The 17,980-nt window shown below is 48.3% G+C and overlaps 1 protein-coding gene and 1 long non-coding RNA gene across 4 annotated transcripts in view; one reads left to right on the top strand and one right to left on the bottom strand.

The window, feature by feature from the left end:
• The window catches only part of LOC141976200 (angiogenin-2-like), a 312,479-nt gene that overhangs the window by 113,438 nt on the left and 181,061 nt on the right, over positions 1–17,980 (bottom strand). The window lies entirely within an intron of this gene.
• LOC141976609 (uncharacterized) overlaps positions 1–17,980 on the top strand; it is a 34,366-nt gene that overhangs the window by 11,878 nt on the left and 4,508 nt on the right. Inside the window, exon 2 of the long non-coding RNA XR_012636140.1 lies at positions 375–431. This is a non-coding gene — a long non-coding RNA (uncharacterized LOC141976609). The remainder of the gene's footprint in view (positions 1–374; positions 432–17,980) is intronic.

Genomic DNA, 17,980 nt, shown 5'->3' with positions numbered 1-17,980 from the left:
TTTGCCCTGACATGAAAAGTGACACCGCTCAACACTTTTGATTCTGCTGCTATTTAGGGATGACATCGTCCTGGCAAAGATGTTCCAAGAGCATCAGTAAAATTAAAAATAAAAGATCATAATAGACAGTGTATCATGGCTCCCCCAAGTCAGGCATTCCATCCACCTCCCTTGACCTCCTCCTCCATCGCCCCTCCACACTCATCCTGAAATCAGTTCTCCTTTGCATTCCCTGTCAATGCTCCGCCCTGATTTCTGGAGTGACCATCCATCTCAAACAGAAGTTGTTTAATAAAGAAAACAACTACAAAAAAGATATACGAACAGGCTTTTACACAACTTGAGTGCTAACTTTGTCTCCCTTGTTTGCCAAGGACTGCACTACCTGCTTGGAACTCCAGAGAGTGCCCAGAGACAGCTAGCGACGGAAAGTAAGTATCGATATACTGGTTCAACTCCTGGTCGTTACAGTTTTTTTCCCCTTCCACTTCCCCAATGACTCTTTCCTCTATTCTATATAGGTTCTTATACCAAACTCAGCAACATATTGTTGATATCTCACCGACCTCCCCTTCCCCACCCCCATCCTCCTTTGCCTCCTGTCTCTGACTCACTCCCAGTTCTAATTTATTCTTTAATTACAAACAGTGCAATATTCATGAAATGAAAATGCCCAGCAAAGTCAATGGGATGAAGCTGCCATAAACGTGTGAAACAAATTCAATTCCCCTTTTCCCCTTCGGTAAGATGACAAACAAGATTTGATAAAGGCAACACACGCCCACTTGGAAAGGAATAAACTGTGTGTGTGCGTGTGCATGCTCATCATGATTTAACGCAGGAGCAGCTTCACAGACTAGCATCTAACGCTTCCAGATTTAGCCATGGTCAAAGGCTTGCACAGATCTAACATTATACTCACCTGATCTCTGGAACCAATTTAGTTTCTGCGTGTGAAAACCAGGTGATAAATCAAAGTGGAGCTGGGATAAATCCACTTCCCTTTCTAAATAAATAACAGAGCCTTCTGCGCCTTTGCTGGCACTTTGGAGGGGGAAAAACAAAGAAAATCACATCCCAGAAATAAAAATGAGATTCAACCGTCTGGGTGTGTTCAGAGCAGATTGGGTTTCATCAATTTGGCCCACGAGATTGTGAAAAATTTGATGCAGGCCCTTTTGGATTAATTACCTATTAGCAGAGTCCTTGTTATTCATGAGAATTTGTTCAGTTGTGAGTTTAAAATGCACAGGAGTGAAAGACGAATTCTTTCTGTCCTTGGTGCTCCTTTCAGATGAGAAGTGGAATGGATTACACAGGTCAGTGCAAAGTGGCCTTAGCGTAGACAGGACTCAGGGCCAGAACTTGCATTGCAACTGTGCAAAGACCTTGCCACAAAGCATTATTTAAAAAAAACCCCAACCTGCGAATGTGTCAGAGCAGACAGGACTCTAAAGGAACATGGATGAATTTACCTCCCAGCCATGTCAAGCGTTCTCAGGGAGAGCCTCACACCATGACTACGTCTACACAGCAAAAGTTGAGCACAGACTAGCCTGAATCCATTTAGTGCAGGTAACAGCAGCCATGCAGGCAGCACAAGCCTGGGAATGGGTTTGCTCGCCCACTCGGACGTGGCCCTTGCTGCTCTGTCTTCAGTGTCATGGGTACCCACGCGAGCTTGTGCCCAGCTTTCCCTGTGTAGACAGACCCTCAGCACAGCAGGGCCCTGAGCTTGGCTGGCACATCAGGCTGTATCGCAACACAATTACATCATAACGAAACAAACAGGATAGACAATAGTATCTTGCTCCTGTCTAGCCCCTTCCATCCAAGGATCTCCAGGTGCTTGGCCCGTACTAATCCAGCATGGCAACCCTCCTGTGGAGACAGGTCAGCGGTGTTATTCTACACAGACACACAAAGATTTAAGCGACTTAACAGAGGTAACACGGGCAGGCCCAAAGCTGGGACTTGAGACCAGACATGCCTAGCTCTCTCCACTAGAGCTGAAAAGGAACCCAGGCATTCTGACTCCCCTGATCTGCGACGTACTTTCTCCAGGAGCTGGGACTAAAGTGGTGCCTAGGTCGAGTGGTGCTGGCCTCTCCTCCTGGGGGTGAATTTCACCCGATGAGATCTTCCCAGAGCTGCTGTTTTCTGATTTCAGAGACAACTTTGTCATAGACATTGTCTCATGGTGGGCTGGCAGGGAGGGGAATAGGACAGCAGTGGGTAGCAGAAGCGAAGCCCTAGGGTGCCATCCCCCACTGGCTTTCATCATGGATTCAGTTACTCCCCCCACTCCCACATCCATTAGAGACCGAAGGATTGCTAGGGAAGGGAGCACTCCCCTCTGTGAAGAGCTTGGCACAGCCAAACCTGTCCGTTTCAGTGCCCTGAAATGACACGGGCAGCTGCTGGAGTCCCTGTTGTTGTCTTTGATCTGTGAGCGTGATAAGGAGGGTTGGCGGCACAGCTACAGAATTCTGTGGTTTATGAGCCTTCACAGACTTCTACATTTTTAAGGCCAGAAGGAACTGTTGTGATCAGCTGGTCTGACCTTCTGCATCATGCAGGCCAGAAAACGCCTCTCGGTGATTTCTGCAAATGGGGTGCAAATCCTGGCGTTCTGAATCACTAGTGTTTTGCACTGGTATAAATAACTGCTCCTGGTGCAGGGCAACAGAGAGCTGGACCCGGTGGTGTTACGCTAACTTGCAGGATGTACACCATGTACTGGGCACCCAGGTCAATGAGAGCCTTACTCCCAGGGACTGGAGCGCCAGTGCTTTCTCATGAGACACTGGAGATAGCGAAGTGAAAGACAAGTAACCAAGGAATTTCACAGGAGCGACTGTGTGTGCCTGATTCCCAGTGCCCTCACACCTTGGGCAGTCATTTTACCAGTGCAAAAGACAGTGACTTGCTGTCAATTGTGTTTGCACCCACTCTGCACGGGTGTGAATGAGTCCACATGGTGTGGGACAGTGAAAACCTGCTGGTGAAATGCTTTGCAAAAACTGCACACTACGAATGCTCCAAGCAAACCCTTGGAGACAAAGGTCCAAACCCGGAATTCAGTCTTAGATTTATAGAGTTTAAGGCTAGCAGATGATCCAAGCAGACCTCCAGTGGATCGCAGGCCAGTGCATGTCACCCAGTTACTCCTGTATGAAGCCCGGTAACTTGTGTTTCACTAAAGAATCTCTTCCAGAAAGGTCTCTGGTCTTCATTGAAGATGACAAGTGATAGAAAAATCCACAACTGCCTTTGGAAGTTTGTTCCAGGAGTTAATCACGCTCTTTGTTAAAAAATTGTGTGCCTTATTTCTAATTTGAATTTGCCTGGCTTTAACTTCCAGCATTGTTCTTGTTCTGCCTTTCTCTGCAAGGCTAGAGAGCCCTTTATTACCCGGGATAGTCACCAACGCAGGGAATGTCAACCCTGCAATCAGAGGTGTGCCTGCAGCATTGGAAATGTGTCTTTAAGGGGGACATACTGGAGGAAGATGTAAGGAATGGGAAATACTGCTACACAGAGCCCAACTTCTGCCCTGGTCCTCAGCAGTAGGGAGAGAATGATGGGAAGCAGGAAGTGAGTGTAACAAGAGCACCGAGGTTGGTGTGGCCTCTCTGGATCCCTAGTGAAGCTGTTCGAAGGGAGTCCAAAACCCCTAGGACTCCTTACACATCAGGAAAATCTAAACCAATGTATCCAATTCCGGTGTGAGGGCTCCATTCACAGCAGTAAGAGGTTAGACAGCATGACAGAGAAAATGACAGCACTAGGGCATGGCCACAGACGCTGCTCACACCAACAGCTCAATACGTCGAGCAGTGACAGCTGTGTTTTAGACGAAAAACTAAAACGTGATTTTTTTCTCCTCTCGCCTGCCTTTGTCTGTAATGTGCAAGAGTGTGTGAGAGAATGAGAGTGAACTGTGTATGTGGTGTGATCTGGGTGTAGTGTGTGTGTGTTTACATGCGGCATTTGTGTGGTGTGCATGTGATACATATATGTGATGTGTGTGTAATGGTGCATGCATGTATGTGTGCGTGCCAACAGATAAAAGGTCAAATCTGTGTGAATGTGTACACACACACTAATAAAAAAGCTCTTTATCACACCAACAGAACAAGGTTTCTTTCCACTGCAGTGGGAGGCAGCACAGGGGAATAGCTAGATATTTCCTGGCATCAGGAAGATGCTGCATGCCTCAGTTTTCTAAATTTGTTCCCCTGACCTTCAGACAGGCAGATTCAATAACATCATCATCATCTACTCTCCCCAGAAGCCTCCAGCACCCTTGGAGAGGGAGTCTGAGATGCCCTGCAGAAGCTTCATGTAGCTGCATGAAGACACATTCCTGGCTTTCCTTAGCATGGCATTTTTCTAACCCAGGCCACACTAACAGACAAAGAGCAAACTTCAGCCAATGCCCCTCACTTCAAACAAACAAACACACACATTTCCCCTTTAAAAAAAAAAAGGAAGACTTGTGGCACCTTAGAGACTAAGCAATTTATTTGAGCATAAGCTTTCGTGAGCTACAGCTCACTCCATCGGATGCATTCAAAAATGTAATTAATCTGTCTCATGCCTTGTAGCCCAATAATTTACCCAGTTAGCTTGTTTGTATATCTTAAAGAAAATCATTTCTATCATTCCTTTAACTGCAGCTCATGCTTATTTGCCATATGACACTGCTACCTCTGCCACCTGATAATTTATAGCCCCCTTGTTCATGGCCCTCGCAGTTTAGCCAATCCTGTGTATTTTGTGTCTTCAGAAGATAAATTGGAAATCTGCTTGAATTTAAAGATCAATGGTCAACTGAAATTTCTTTTCACTGGAGCGGGGGGGGGGGGGGAGCCATTTACCGATACCCTTCCCTAAATGGCCCCCAAAGTTTGCTGTTTCTTTAAAAAATAATAAAAACTAGCTGTTTCTGGTGGACCAGCCAATCTGTGCAACTTGGCACCGCAGCCAGAGGAGAGAGGGGGCAGCGTCTATTCTTGGGGCCTGAGCCAGAAGGCTCCTTGATGTCAGTCTTGCAGTGCACAGTCGGGCTAGCTGGGATGAGAGGGGCTGGCACTGTGTGACTGAACTGCAGCAAGGGGCTGAATAATTGTCCATCTGGACAGCCACGCTGTTGTTTTTTGCTTGGATAAAGGCTGCGCCACCACAATCAGAGATGACTGTCCCCCTCCCACCTGTATCATTACACAGTGGCTCAACTGCATGGTTCTTTGCAGTGTTTAGGGGATTTGCCTTCCTCCAAAGTACCAGCAACATCCCAAGACAAGGACCTAATGCACCAAGGCCCTGGATTCCTGGCCCAAGGATTTGTGACCCTCTCCTGGAAGCTCACCAACAGGAATGGGGGGTGGGAGGGTTCACAACCATCTTGCATTTCCCTTCATAGGGGGTGCAGCCCAGCTGCAAAAAGGCAGATGTTTGAGTCACTTTTTCCTCAGACACTCTCCGCAGCACCCGAGCCCTCCTGCAGCATGGTCTGGAAACAAGGTGAGGTGCTCGCACCCCATTCATGCCCACCTGCCATGGCTGCAGGGGGCTCTTTCCAGCTTAAAACCAAAACCCACCCGAGGATTTTTCTGAAAGCCTTCTACCGTCTAAAGAGACAACCCAGTTCATGTCAGGCTCCTGCACGCAGGGCCTGGCTGCACTTATATCTCCCCACAAAGCCACCTGAAAGGACAGGACAAAAGGTCTTTGTTGCTTGACGCCAGAGGAGCTGCTGCAAATGGATTCTGAGCCGCTGGTGAATAACGCTCCAAGAGCAATAGAACAGGGAGAAGATTATCCACAGCACCAGAAAGGTCATAACGCAGCCAGTGCGGGGCAGCAGGTTTAAAGTGTAGCTGTTGTAGGGCTCCTCCCATACTGGGGGCCAGAGAGCTGTACTTCCCCACCAGGCATGCGGGGGCTGATCTCTCTAGTCAAGGGCTGCTCTAACTTGCACTCAAGCTTCAATGGCCTGTTTGGGGCTTTGCAGAAGCATACAATCGGCACAGCACTGGTCCACCCCCGTTATGACCCCCTCGCTCCTCTGAGCCATGCCCCACCCATCCTGGAACACGAGCCCCGCCCAGAGCTGTAGCAAATGGGGCTCAGCTGTGCATATCAGCAAGCAGACCCTCTGCGCCCTGCAGGGGGGCTGCAGGGTTACCGTGATTAGGGCTAGTTGTTTGGCTTGCGCAGACCGCTGCAGCCACAGCCATTTGCAGGATTGCACCTCGCAAAAGGTGGCAAATGCATCACTGACAGCAGGAAACACTTGATTCACACATGTCGTCATTAGCCACTGGAACTCAGCCATGGGGTGTTGTTGATACCCCTAACTTAGCACAACTCACTGCGATCAGCCGTTTATATGGACAACAAGACTATCCAGCCTTATAATAGTGAAAGCTAGCAAAAATCTTTTGGAAGGGAGATAAACCTCACGTATCAGGTTTTAAACTCATCAGCAACTAGTGGGCAGCAGGGTCAGGCTGGGAGAGGTTATCCCGCATGCCCCTTTCTCTAAAGCAGCTGGTGCTGGCCCTGTCAGAGATGGGTCTAGGAGGAGGACGGTGCTGAGCCAGGCTGTTGGTACCTAACCTCTTGCTTTGCAGGCCAAGGGGGGCAAAGAGTCCCACTCACATTTTTCAAAATACTCCACAAGACCTGGTCTTATAAATTCTGTGGCCTGCACCAACTTCAGACTGGTGGGGTATTAGGGTCAAATTTGTGCATTAGTCACATCCCACATGGTCCCATCTCCATGCTGTGATCCTTTGCCTCCCGGATGCGACAGCGGGTTTCAGAGTGAATGTGAATGGGGCAGTTCACACCTTTTGGAGAGACCATTTCTGGCTCCATACAGACTCAGGCAGACATAAAAAAAAGGTTTTTTGAAGGTTTTTTGTTGAAGAATTGCCACTTAGAACAACGCTTCCTCAGCTCTCGTCCCCTAACGCCCCCTACTCTACTTGCGCTACATTGATGACATCTTCTTCATCTGGACCCATGGAAAAGAAGCCCTTGAGGAATTCCACCATGATTTCAACAATTTCCATCCCACCATCAACCTCAGCCTGGACCAGTCCACACAAGAGCTCCACTTCCTGGACACTACAGTGCTAATAAGCGATGGTCACATAAACACCACATAAAAAACTTCAAAAACAGACTCCAACGTGAAACTGAAGAACTGGAATTAATTTGCAAACTGGACACCACCAAATTAGGCCTGAATAAAGACGGGGAGTGGTTGGGACATTACAAAACCTAAACCTAATTTCCCCCTACTGTTACTCACACCTTCGTGTCAATTGTTTGAAATGAGCCACTCTCATTACCACTACAAAAAAGTTATTTTTCCTCCCTTGGTATTCTGCTGTTAATTGAATTGTCTCATTAGACTGACCTCACACTTGGTAAGGCAACTCCCATCTTTTCATGTATTTATTCCTGCTCCTGTATTTTCCACTCCATGCATCTGATGAAGTGGGTTCTAGCCCACAAAAGCTTATGCGCAAATAAATTTCTTAGTCTCTAAGGTGCCACAAGGACCCCTCGTTGTTTTTGCTGATACAGATTAACACGGCTACCCCTCTGAAACCAGGCAGACATAAGTTACACTCAGTTCATGTTTTCAAGGGTTTTTTCCCCACCCATGAGGGCTACAGAGATAAATGGAAAAAAAATAGTAACTAACCTTCTGTAACCACTGTTCTTTGAGATGTGTGCTCAGGTCCATTCCATACTAGGTGCGCACACACCACATGCACTCTTGGCAGAGTTTTTTCCCCGTAGTGGTATCTGTAGGGGCCTGTCATAGCACCCCCCGGGGTCCCATAGAATCATAGAATATCAGGGTTGGAAGGGACCTCAGGAGGTCATCTAGTCCAACCCCCTGCTCAAAGCAGGACCAATCCCCAATTTTTGCCCCAGATCCCTAAATGGCCCCCTCAAGGATTGAACTCACAACTCTGGGTTTAGCAGGCCAATGCTCAAACCACTGAGCTATCCCTCCCCCTCATGCTTATACACTGGTGTAAGGGGTACCACTGGCCCCATGCCCTCTGATAGAGGGGTAGGAGGGCAGGTCATGGAATGGACATGAGCAATACATCTCGAAGAACAACAGTTACGGAAGGTTAGTAACCCTTTTTTCTTCTTTGAGTGCTTGCTCATATTGATGCTATGGTAGGTGACTCACAGGCAGAATCCCTGGTGGTGAGCTTGGAGTTCACAGATATGTCGACTGCAACACTGCTCTCCCAAAACTGGCATTGTCACGGGCCTGCTGGGTGATGGTGCAGTGGGACGCGAAAGCATGAACTGATTACCACGTGACAGCCCTGCAGATGTCCTGGATTGGAATCTGTGCGAGGAACGCTGCTGACAAAGCCTGGGATGTTGTAGAGCGGGCTGTGAAAATGTCTGGAGGCAGAACTTTCACCTGTTCATAGCACATCCTGATGCAGTCAGTTATGCAGGCCAAGATCCTCTGGGACGATAGTGACAGACCCTTTGTCCTGTCTGCCACCTCTATAAAGAGCTGCATTGACTTGCAAAAAGTGTTTAGTCCTTTCGACGTAGATGGCCAGGGTCCACCGAAGTCTATGTTATGTTGTTGACATTCCTCATCTGATCCGTGAGGCTTCGGAAAGAAAACAGGCAGAAAAATGTCTTGGTTGTTATGGAATTACGACACGCGCCTTGTCTCTCTTGATATTTAAGAGGACCCTGTGGACCAAGGCGTTGGTGGGAAAGCATACAGCAGTCCCCGCCACCCACAAGAGCAGGACGGCATCGGACAGGGAGCCCTTGCCGAGCCCGTGCATCGAACAAAACTGCTGGCATTTCCTGTTCTGTCTGGAGGCGAACTGGTCCATGCACCCCTAATATGGAATCAACATGAGCAAGCACTCAGAGAACTGAAATTCTGATCTCATTACATGCCTCCAGTCTGGGCGACTATTGCCTTTGGGTTAATCTGGCACAATGGAGGCTGGCATAAAGGCTTTATTGGCACTTGTTTGGGGTGTTCTGCAGATGTCACCATGCTGCAACGCAGCCATAGCAATTAAACCTTTTATGCCACACCTATTTGTATTCATGTGTACACAAAAGAGTGTGCGGGGGGGGGGGGGGGAATCAATAAACAAGAGGCTTCTGTGGAGAATGCACTCCTTCCACAGTGTCCTTGTGTTCTCTCTGTGCAACATCTGACCCTCCTGCTGCTAGGTTTTAAAAAAGCCCCACAGTGATTCAGGTTTCAGGAAGAATCTTCCAAGGTTTATTTTTCCTGTTTATTCTTTTCGTGAATCTAAATATTCACAAAAAGGTGCCCTGCTTCTATTCAGCTTCACAGTCCCAGCCCTGGCTCTCTGTTTGCGCTAACGCTGATCTTTTGCTCATCTCCAGGTTATGGTGGCATTTTTTCTTTTTATGAGGAAAAAAAGAAAAGCAGGTGTGTATGTGTGTTCCCTCCCTCCCCCGCCCTCTCCTTTGAAAACATGAAAAAAATCGACCAAAAGAAACAATTAAAAGAAAAAAAAATCCAAAACCCACAACTGTAGGTGAAGCAAAGTGTGCGAGATGCCTCGGATTGTCATGGAAACAAGGGCTTTTGCTGTACAAGGTTACAAAGACTTTTGTTTGGCTTCTTTGTCGTTTGAAATTTATATTTCTTGGTAAAGGCCAGATGCCAACATCTGATGCACACCTGAAAAGAAAATCCATCACTGTACACGTCACACACACACACATCCTCGTCAAGCTGCAGAATCCAGCCTTCTGAGTTAGTTTTAGGATTGGACTGGGAAGCTGGGTTCAATTCCTGCTCAGTCTGGGAAAGTCACTGACTCTCGCTGGGCCTTACTGCTCGCATCTGTAAAAGGAGGCGAATAAAATTAATCTTTCCTTTGTCTGTTTGGCCTGTGAGCTCTTTGAGGCAGCACCTTTCTCTCTCTGTCTATGAGGAGGGGCAGGGCAAAAAGGTGAAAAAATCAAAATTTTTCATGGCATGGAAATTTCAAAAAAATTTCAGTTCTGCAAATGTGAAAATATTTTGTTTTAGTTCAACATTAATCTGCTTCCCCTGAGCTGCTGTAGTGCCTCATGGGACTTGTAGTGTGAGTATCTCACACCTCCATTGTCCTGTACGGATCAGGCTCCCCAGCCAGACTGCATCTCCCATGATACACCATGGTCACATGACCTCCTCTCCATGAGGGGCCATGTTAGTTCAACTGCAGTGCATCATGGGAGATGCAATTCAAACAGATGGGGGGCATTAGGTACCTGAACTGCAACTCTCACAGTGCATGGGGGTACCTCAGGGAACACACATTAATGTCGAACTGTCCCACCGTGAACTGGGCTATATTCATTTTCCTGATGGAAAAATAAAAAAATTTCAGCAAAAATCTTTTTTTTTTCTCCCACGGAGAATGCTGATTTTGCAGAAAGTGCATTTTCCATCAAAACCCCGCCCTCATTTAGATAGAAAATTCCCAAACCGCACAAATCCATCTGATTGGCTGCTCATCCCTAATTGCCAACTTTATAATTAAACTTAATTGCAACACACGTTCTGGAGGCCGCAGGGCTTTTTGGGCTCTGTCATATCTTTTGAGTTTAGCCACAGCAATTAGCCACTTTCTGCTGGGGAGAAAGCCATGAACTTCTGAACCATAATTAGCATTTGTTCCAGGGAGACAGATCACATTCTGTCAAATATCTTTCCCAGGCTCTGCCACATGACAGTGAGTGGGAGCTTTGCCCGTTTCCTTTGCAGTCTTAGCAAATCCCATCCATTTTACCAATGGTGCTGCCTGCAGACACCAGAGAGGTTTTTAGTCTTGGTTTTCCCTTTGCCGGAAATCCGTAAGTCAGATTTGCTCTGCTCAGTGTTGCAATGCCTAGTCCCTGGCTGACCTGCTGGAATCCTGACCCCGAGGTAGGTGCCCAGGTTCCTGTACAACCACAGGGAATGCCTGGTGCTTCATGAAGGGCTTTTCAGCCGCTGGCCAGCTGAGCAGAGCACCCCGAAGCTTGCCAGTAGGTGCTGCTGGGGAGAGGGGCAGAAAGAGGAAGCTTAGGCAATGAGTGGGTGACCAGGTGCACCTGGGTAATGGCCCAGCGATAGTGTAAGACTACAGGCCGACATTGGTCCTCAGGAAACAATGGTTGAGTTTAAACATTAACATGAGTAACTGGCTCAAACTATGTGACCAAAAGAATCAGCTCACCCAAAAGAAGAGTTGTTTGTAGTGACCATGGCAGTACCAGTGTGATAGTACTAAAGGTTTGAGTGGACGTAATAGAAATATTGAGAACGTGGTTAATTGGGCAACAGGTGCAGGGTTTAGCCAGAAGGAGTGCCATTTTGGTCTTTGCCTAAAGGCCAAGATCATCACTTGTTTGTGTTAGTGTATAAAAAACAAGGCTTTGAGAAGGTTTTTTGTCAGAACTTTTTCCTTACCGCTTTGGAGAGACACCAGGATGGGAAAAAATCTCCTGGGCCTGCTTCTGTTGTGAGTATTTTGGCCAATGCTTATAACTGTATCACAGATACAACAAAAACAATGAGGAATCCGGTGGCATCTTAAAGACTAACAGATTTATTTGGGCATAAGCTTTCATGGGTAAAAAACCACTTCAAAACCACGTTTACTCACAAAAGCTTATGCCCAAATAAATCTGTTAGTCTTTAAGGTGCCACCGGACTCCTCGTTGTTTTTGTGGATACAGACTAACGTGGCTACCCCTCTGATATCTGACAGATAAAACAGAAGTTTGTACATCTGCCTGTATTGGTATTTTGACTGTAATTAACATCAAGTGGCCTTCGGACGAGTAAAGGAATCCTTGTGTGGAAGCTGAGTCACAGTAAATCGTAATAAACTTAAACGAGAAATTGTTTCCAACAGACAAGTGCCTCCCTCCACTTGGGAGTCAGCCATGAACCCTCTTCGGTCAACCACTTAGTTAGGCCATGGCCTAGCATCCAAACTGCTCCCCCCCATACCCCCCGGGCAGACTGCTGCTCGTGCTCACTCTACATTTCCATGTGTCTTCTCTGTGGGTGATGTGCTGTCTCCCTCCCACCTGGGGCTGGCCACCGGCCTTCTGGAGGCAGGGGCTGGCAGGTAACCAGTGTTAGGCATGCTCTGAGCCAGCATCAGATGGGCATTTCCTGGCCTAGTTTGAGAATCCTGCTTCTGGACCTCCGTGGCTTCAGTTTGAGCTGCTCGTTAGCTGGGGGGCGCTGTCAGCGCTTGGGCAGCTTTACGAATGCCAACCCAAGGAAACGTAGGCACCTAGCGGGTGTAGGGGCCCACGGGGCTGGCTGGAAGCTGAATGGAGGTTTCGAAAACGTTAGTGGTGCCTAAATGGTGGATTTAGGTGCCTAAAGAGACAGGTAGGTGCCTACATACATTTAAGGAGCTGGGACTAAGTCACTTTTAAAAATGCAATTTAGGCTCCTAAGTCACTCTGGCACTTAAATTGTTTTCGCTGTAACATGCCAAAGGTTTCACACACAGTCTATGGCAGAGCAAGGAACAGAACCCAGAACTCCTGGGGCCAGGTGCCGTCTCATAACCAAAAACACCTGAAAAAGAACAGAGCTGGACTCTTATAAGAATTTCCAAGACCAAATTCTAGCTGCTAAGGGTGTAAATCAGGACAGAATTTTGAGGGTTTTGGCCTCTGTTTTTAGGCTCAAGCCAAAAAGGGGACCCTCTGAATCAGCCAGGCACTGAAGGGCCCCTTAAGTGTCCTAAACGGCAAAAGAGTTTTGACTGCAGACATTGGGCACGAGAGCCATGAAAAGCACCGGGAGCTCCCAGCGACACGCTGAATGACTTGTGTTTGTGGGTGGCCAGCTCCGTTGCTAGCTGCACGATAAGTCCATGAACACGTCCAGCCTCCTGATTCCTCCTCACACAGCTGTCCTCCTTCCTGTGTGATGGAGTCCCCTTCACAGCCTGAAGCCACGTTCCTCGCCCTGCCAGGAATTTATTTACCTTTGAAGGCAGAGTGACCCAGCAGCTGGTAAAGTCTGGAATCCATTTATAGAGAGTGGGGCTCAGCCCTGTGATGCAAACTAGCTTGTGGGATTGAGTGTCTGTTCAAGAAAAGGAAGCTTGGTTGAGAAGTAGCTACCTCACTGACGCTGAGATCTCTGCATGAAAGCAGCTGGCCGGCAGGGTCTGGCGACAAAAACTGTGCACAGGGCTGGAGGTGGCTAGAAGCAGAGGGTTATTTGGACTCAGGATCAAGAAACATTTCCAAGTGTGAGATCCCTTAGCCTATGCAATAGGAAGTGCTGGAAGCCCCATCGCCTGAGACATTGTACACAAGACAGGTACAAAGTCCTGCTCACTCGTACAGGGCCAAAGGCGCTTGAAGTCAAGGAGTCTTTCTGTCTATAGACCTCAAAACACTTCACGAAGGGATGACAGCAGCACTATCACCATTTTACATCCGGGGAAACCTGGGGAACAGCGAAGGGAAGTGCCTTAGTCAGGGTCCAAGACGGAGGCTGCACCAGAGCTGGGCGTAGAACCCAGGAGTCCTGATGCCCAGTCCCATACTCTGGTCACTAGACCCCCATTTTCCCTCCCGGAGCTGGGACCAGAACACAGAAGTCCTGACTCGCAACCCTGCTGTTCTAACCAGGAGACCCCACTCCCTGCTAAAAGCTGGGATCAGAACCCAGGAATCCTGACGGTCAGACCCCTTCTGTGGGACCATGATGTCATCAGAGACTAGATTGTTGAGAACACTCCTGCATGGGTGCTGGAGGGATGTATGAGAAGGTGTTTGCCAGGTCTTCTCTGTTTCTGTGCTGCCACATACAGCTGCTTGCCTGCTTTCTACCAATACCATGCCAGTCGAGTCATACAGTCATGGAGTTTCAGGCCAGAGGCCACCAGCTCCTCTGTTCTGACCTCCTGCATACCACAGCCCACCAACACCACTCAACAGCTGCACGCGCAACCAAAATTACACTCAAGTATTACAGCCCTTAGGGGACTAGACAGTCCTGTGCACAGGCAGAGAAGAGGAGGGACGCAAGGTGCACCAGTGCTCAAGGGCCTGCAAGGGCAGGAAAATCATTAAGGGCAACCAAACCATATAATCCTGGCGAGAGAGAGAGAGATTATACCTCTCACCGTGGGGTGACTGCGTGGCTGGCCCAGGAGCCATCATTACCTTTTGTGATGTTATTGTTTATCTGGTGTTTAACGCTGACTATAATAGAGGTTTGGAAATTAGAGAATAAAAAGAAACCAATTTCCCGGGTTCTGCCAGATGAACGGCATTGTTCTCAGCAGCTCAAGAGGCTGCTTAAGGGCCTTGGAAACTGTCACAAACCCCCTGGGACTTATCAGCCCATGTTGTATGAAAAGCCTCGAAATTCTTTCCATAACAACAACCACCCTCCCCTCCATCAGTGGAACAATACAGTTAGACGCTGGGATTTTTGTGCCCTGGCCATTCCCCATCTGTACTAGGAGAACTTTGGGAAGAGGCATCTGGACCTTTCTGTAAGTAAAAGTAAAGTTTAAAAGAAAAAATGGGAAGTTTTCTTTTCTTTTAAGGCAAATTGCACCATTAAAGGCAATTCTTTTAGCCTTCCCTGTGTTCCCGCGCTGATTGCTGCTCCCTTAGGATCCTGCTTTGGAGCAGCGTGGGTGGAGGACTGGCATGTGTTCAGGCAGTGGGGAGTATTTTTAACTCTGTGTGTGTGCGCGCACACGCGTGTGCGTGCACTGGGTGATAACATAAGTTACGTCCTGCTCACACTCTATCCCAGGAACCCACAGACACACAGCCTCACTCACTCTCACGGGTGGGCAGGAGGCGTGGGTATCACGTCAAAGAACAATTCTTCTCTTCCTGGCTCTGTCACCAGCCCAAAGCTAGGCTGAACTCCTGGCCCTACTGAACTCAACAGGAGTTCTATAACTGACATCAGCAGAGCCAGGGTTTCATCTCCCCCCACCGCAAATTATGGTGTCTACTCTTGGCGTTGGCAGCTACATCAACTGGAGCAAATTCCCTAAAGTAGGGGAAGCCTCCCTGCCCTTCAACAGTTCTAGACTCAGACGAATCTCAGGAAGCCAATGATACAACAGCACTGCTTCGCCATGGCGTCGTTTCTCCTGGGATTCACTTCGGCGACATCGGTGGCAGTCCGTGCAGCTACACACCGCAGCCAAAGGCTCTGGCAGCAGGACGCTGAACTTGTAACGACAGCAGTGTGAACATGCTGCCGCAGCGTCACTGATTGGCAGCGTGCTAGTGAAAGCCGACTCAGATACATCTACATGTGTTGCAATCATGGGGAAACCTTGTGTGAATCCCCCATGACAGAGCAGAGCTTCCTGCACTATGGTTGCACGTTGGTGGCAGCTACGGGGCAGTACTGGGAAGGATTTTATTTAGCTGGGCTGAAACTGCAAATGTGCAAACAGAAACCTTTAAATCATGTTATCTTTGACACTTGGGTTTTTCAACAGGGAGCATTTAAAATGAATGCCTGGGGCTTGATTTTCCCATTTACACTACTGCAAAACCCTTCCACAGCTGAGCCAGGGTAGCATTTCCCATTCTGCACTGGTGTAAATAGCTGCACTAGGTAACGGGCCTGGAGATTCAGCCCGCACCCCACCCTGGTTCTAATCCCTGCTTTCACAACAGCGCCCAGTGTGGACTTGGGTCAGCACTTTCAAAAGCATGCTACCTTGTGCACATCAGCAGCAGCCGCGAACGCCCATTACACAGGAGGTTAGTACCCTTCTCCTCATGTTACAGCTGGGAAAGGGACTTGTGCAGAGCTCAGAATAAAACCAACAGCTCCTGTGTCCCCCCCGCCAGCCAGTCTGCCAGGGGCTACGTGCTTGACCAGAGACATCAAGGGCCTGATTTCCCACCACTGTAGTTTAAGTCAGTGGGAGCAATGGGTGCTCAGTACCTCTGAAAACTCGGTGTCTGTAGCTGGGGAGACCCCAAACTCAGTGCCCACTCTGGCTGCTCTGCTCATGCCCTACACAGGGGGGTGCTGTGAGCGTGTCACTCATGAATTGGTACATCGAGGGACAGCTTGTCCGACACACTCAGCACCCCTGTAGGTGCCTATACCAGTGGTTCTCAACCAGATGTCCGTGGCCCCCTGCGGGGCCGTGAGCAGGTTTCAGGGAGTCCGCCAAGCAGGGCCAGAGTCGCTGGGGCCCAGGGCAGAAAGCTGAAGCCCTTCCACATGGGGCTGAAGCCTGGGGCCCTGAGCCCCACCACCCGCGGTTGAAGCTGAAGCCTACGCAATGTAGGTTTGCAGGGTCCCCATGCAATTGCCCTGTTTGCTAATCCCTCATGCCGGTCCAGGCTTTTATACGCAAAAAACCGGTTGTTGTGGCACAGGTGGGCCATGGAGTTTTTATAGCATGGGCGGGGGGCTCACAAAGGAAAAGGTTGAGAACCCCTGGCCTATATGAAGTGCAGGAGCTGCTGGATGTTGACCAGATGTGAGCATTCAGCCCTGTTGAAGGCTGGCTGCACTGGGACCCAAGAGACCTGGCGTCTATTCTTGCCTCTGCCACGGACGCTGTGGGTAAGTCAGTTCAGTTCCCTGTCCGTAAAATGGAGCTAACCATTCTGTTCTCACACCCTTGGCTGGTTAGACTGAGAGTTCTTTGGGTCAGGGGCCACGTCTGTGCAACACCTGGCATAAAAGGGCCCTGAGTTCAGTTGGGACGTCTAAGTGGTACTAAAAGAAAAGGAGGACTTGTGGCACCTTAGAGACTAACCAATTTATTTGAGCAAAAGCTTTCGTGAGCTACAGCTCACTTCATCGGATGCCTTTAACAGTACTCTGTATTATAGACTCTCTGCTATACCACTTTTAAGAATGTACCTTTAAATTCCAGCTTCCCTTTGCACTGTACAATCCCGGATACCTTTTATCGTTCACTGCGATTTAATGTTGCTAGCCAGGTTAATGTGGTTACATTAGAATAGCAAATGTTGCACTGCTTATTGAAATAACCTTGGGCAATTGATGCATGAAACATTAAGTAATTGCCAGAAAACAACAAAAACAAAGCAGCAGAAAAGACAAGTCGCATTTTAACACTGAAAAAGAAATTGTCCAAAGTGTTTGCCAAAAAGATGGCCAGTGGGTGGGAGAGTGGAAAAAGGTCTGGAGGGGATTGTTAAAAAGTCTCTCTAAACATAAAAAAAAAGCAAATCCCTTGCTGGATGGCTAACAGGGCCCCTGGATAGCTGAAAAAAGGGACACCCTAGTCCGAGAAATCTAATTTGTGTGTGCAGAAGTTTTCACCATGACTAAGTCTCTTTTCTGGTCTTGCTTGAAGAGATGATGCTACCAGCTTCCTTGAAGCTCCTAGCGCCACCGACCAGCAGCAACGCGTTGCGGAATTTCTGAATGGAGAAAGCAGGGAAGTCTAACATACAAGTCATTATGGGCCAGGGTCTCCACTGCTCTTAGCACCAAAGAGGACCTAAAATGGCACATAAATCTTTGATGGACTTCTGCATTGGGTGGATTTATATCGGAGGCCTCAAATGAGATCAGACCCCCAACTGTGCTGTGCACTTGAAAGCCACAGTTTCTGCCTCAAAGAGCTTACAAAGGAAGCTTCATTTTACAAATTAGGAACTGAGACACAGAGACGGGACCAATGTATCTGTGGCTCAGGCAAGAACTGAACCCAGATCCCCTGTCACATGTTCTAACTACAGGGCCAACCTGGCTCCCTACACAGCTGTCAATCCAGCCTTCCTTGGAAATGTAAACCTAAATGCCAAGCTGAAGGTTTGCAAAGGAGAAACCTGTGCATCAAGTGAAATGCTTGGAAAGAGGACTGAGTGGGCTGGCTGTAGAAAGCTCGCCGAGGTAAATTACTGAGTGATGAACTGCATAGCAGTGAGA

The sequence above is a fragment of the Natator depressus genome, chromosome 23, assembly GCF_965152275.1.
Source record: "Natator depressus isolate rNatDep1 chromosome 23, rNatDep2.hap1, whole genome shotgun sequence".
In the NCBI taxonomy this organism is placed as follows: domain Eukaryota; kingdom Metazoa; phylum Chordata; order Testudines; family Cheloniidae; genus Natator; species Natator depressus.
Note: the sequence above shows the minus strand (reverse complement) of the source record. Positions and strands in the feature narration are given on the sequence as shown.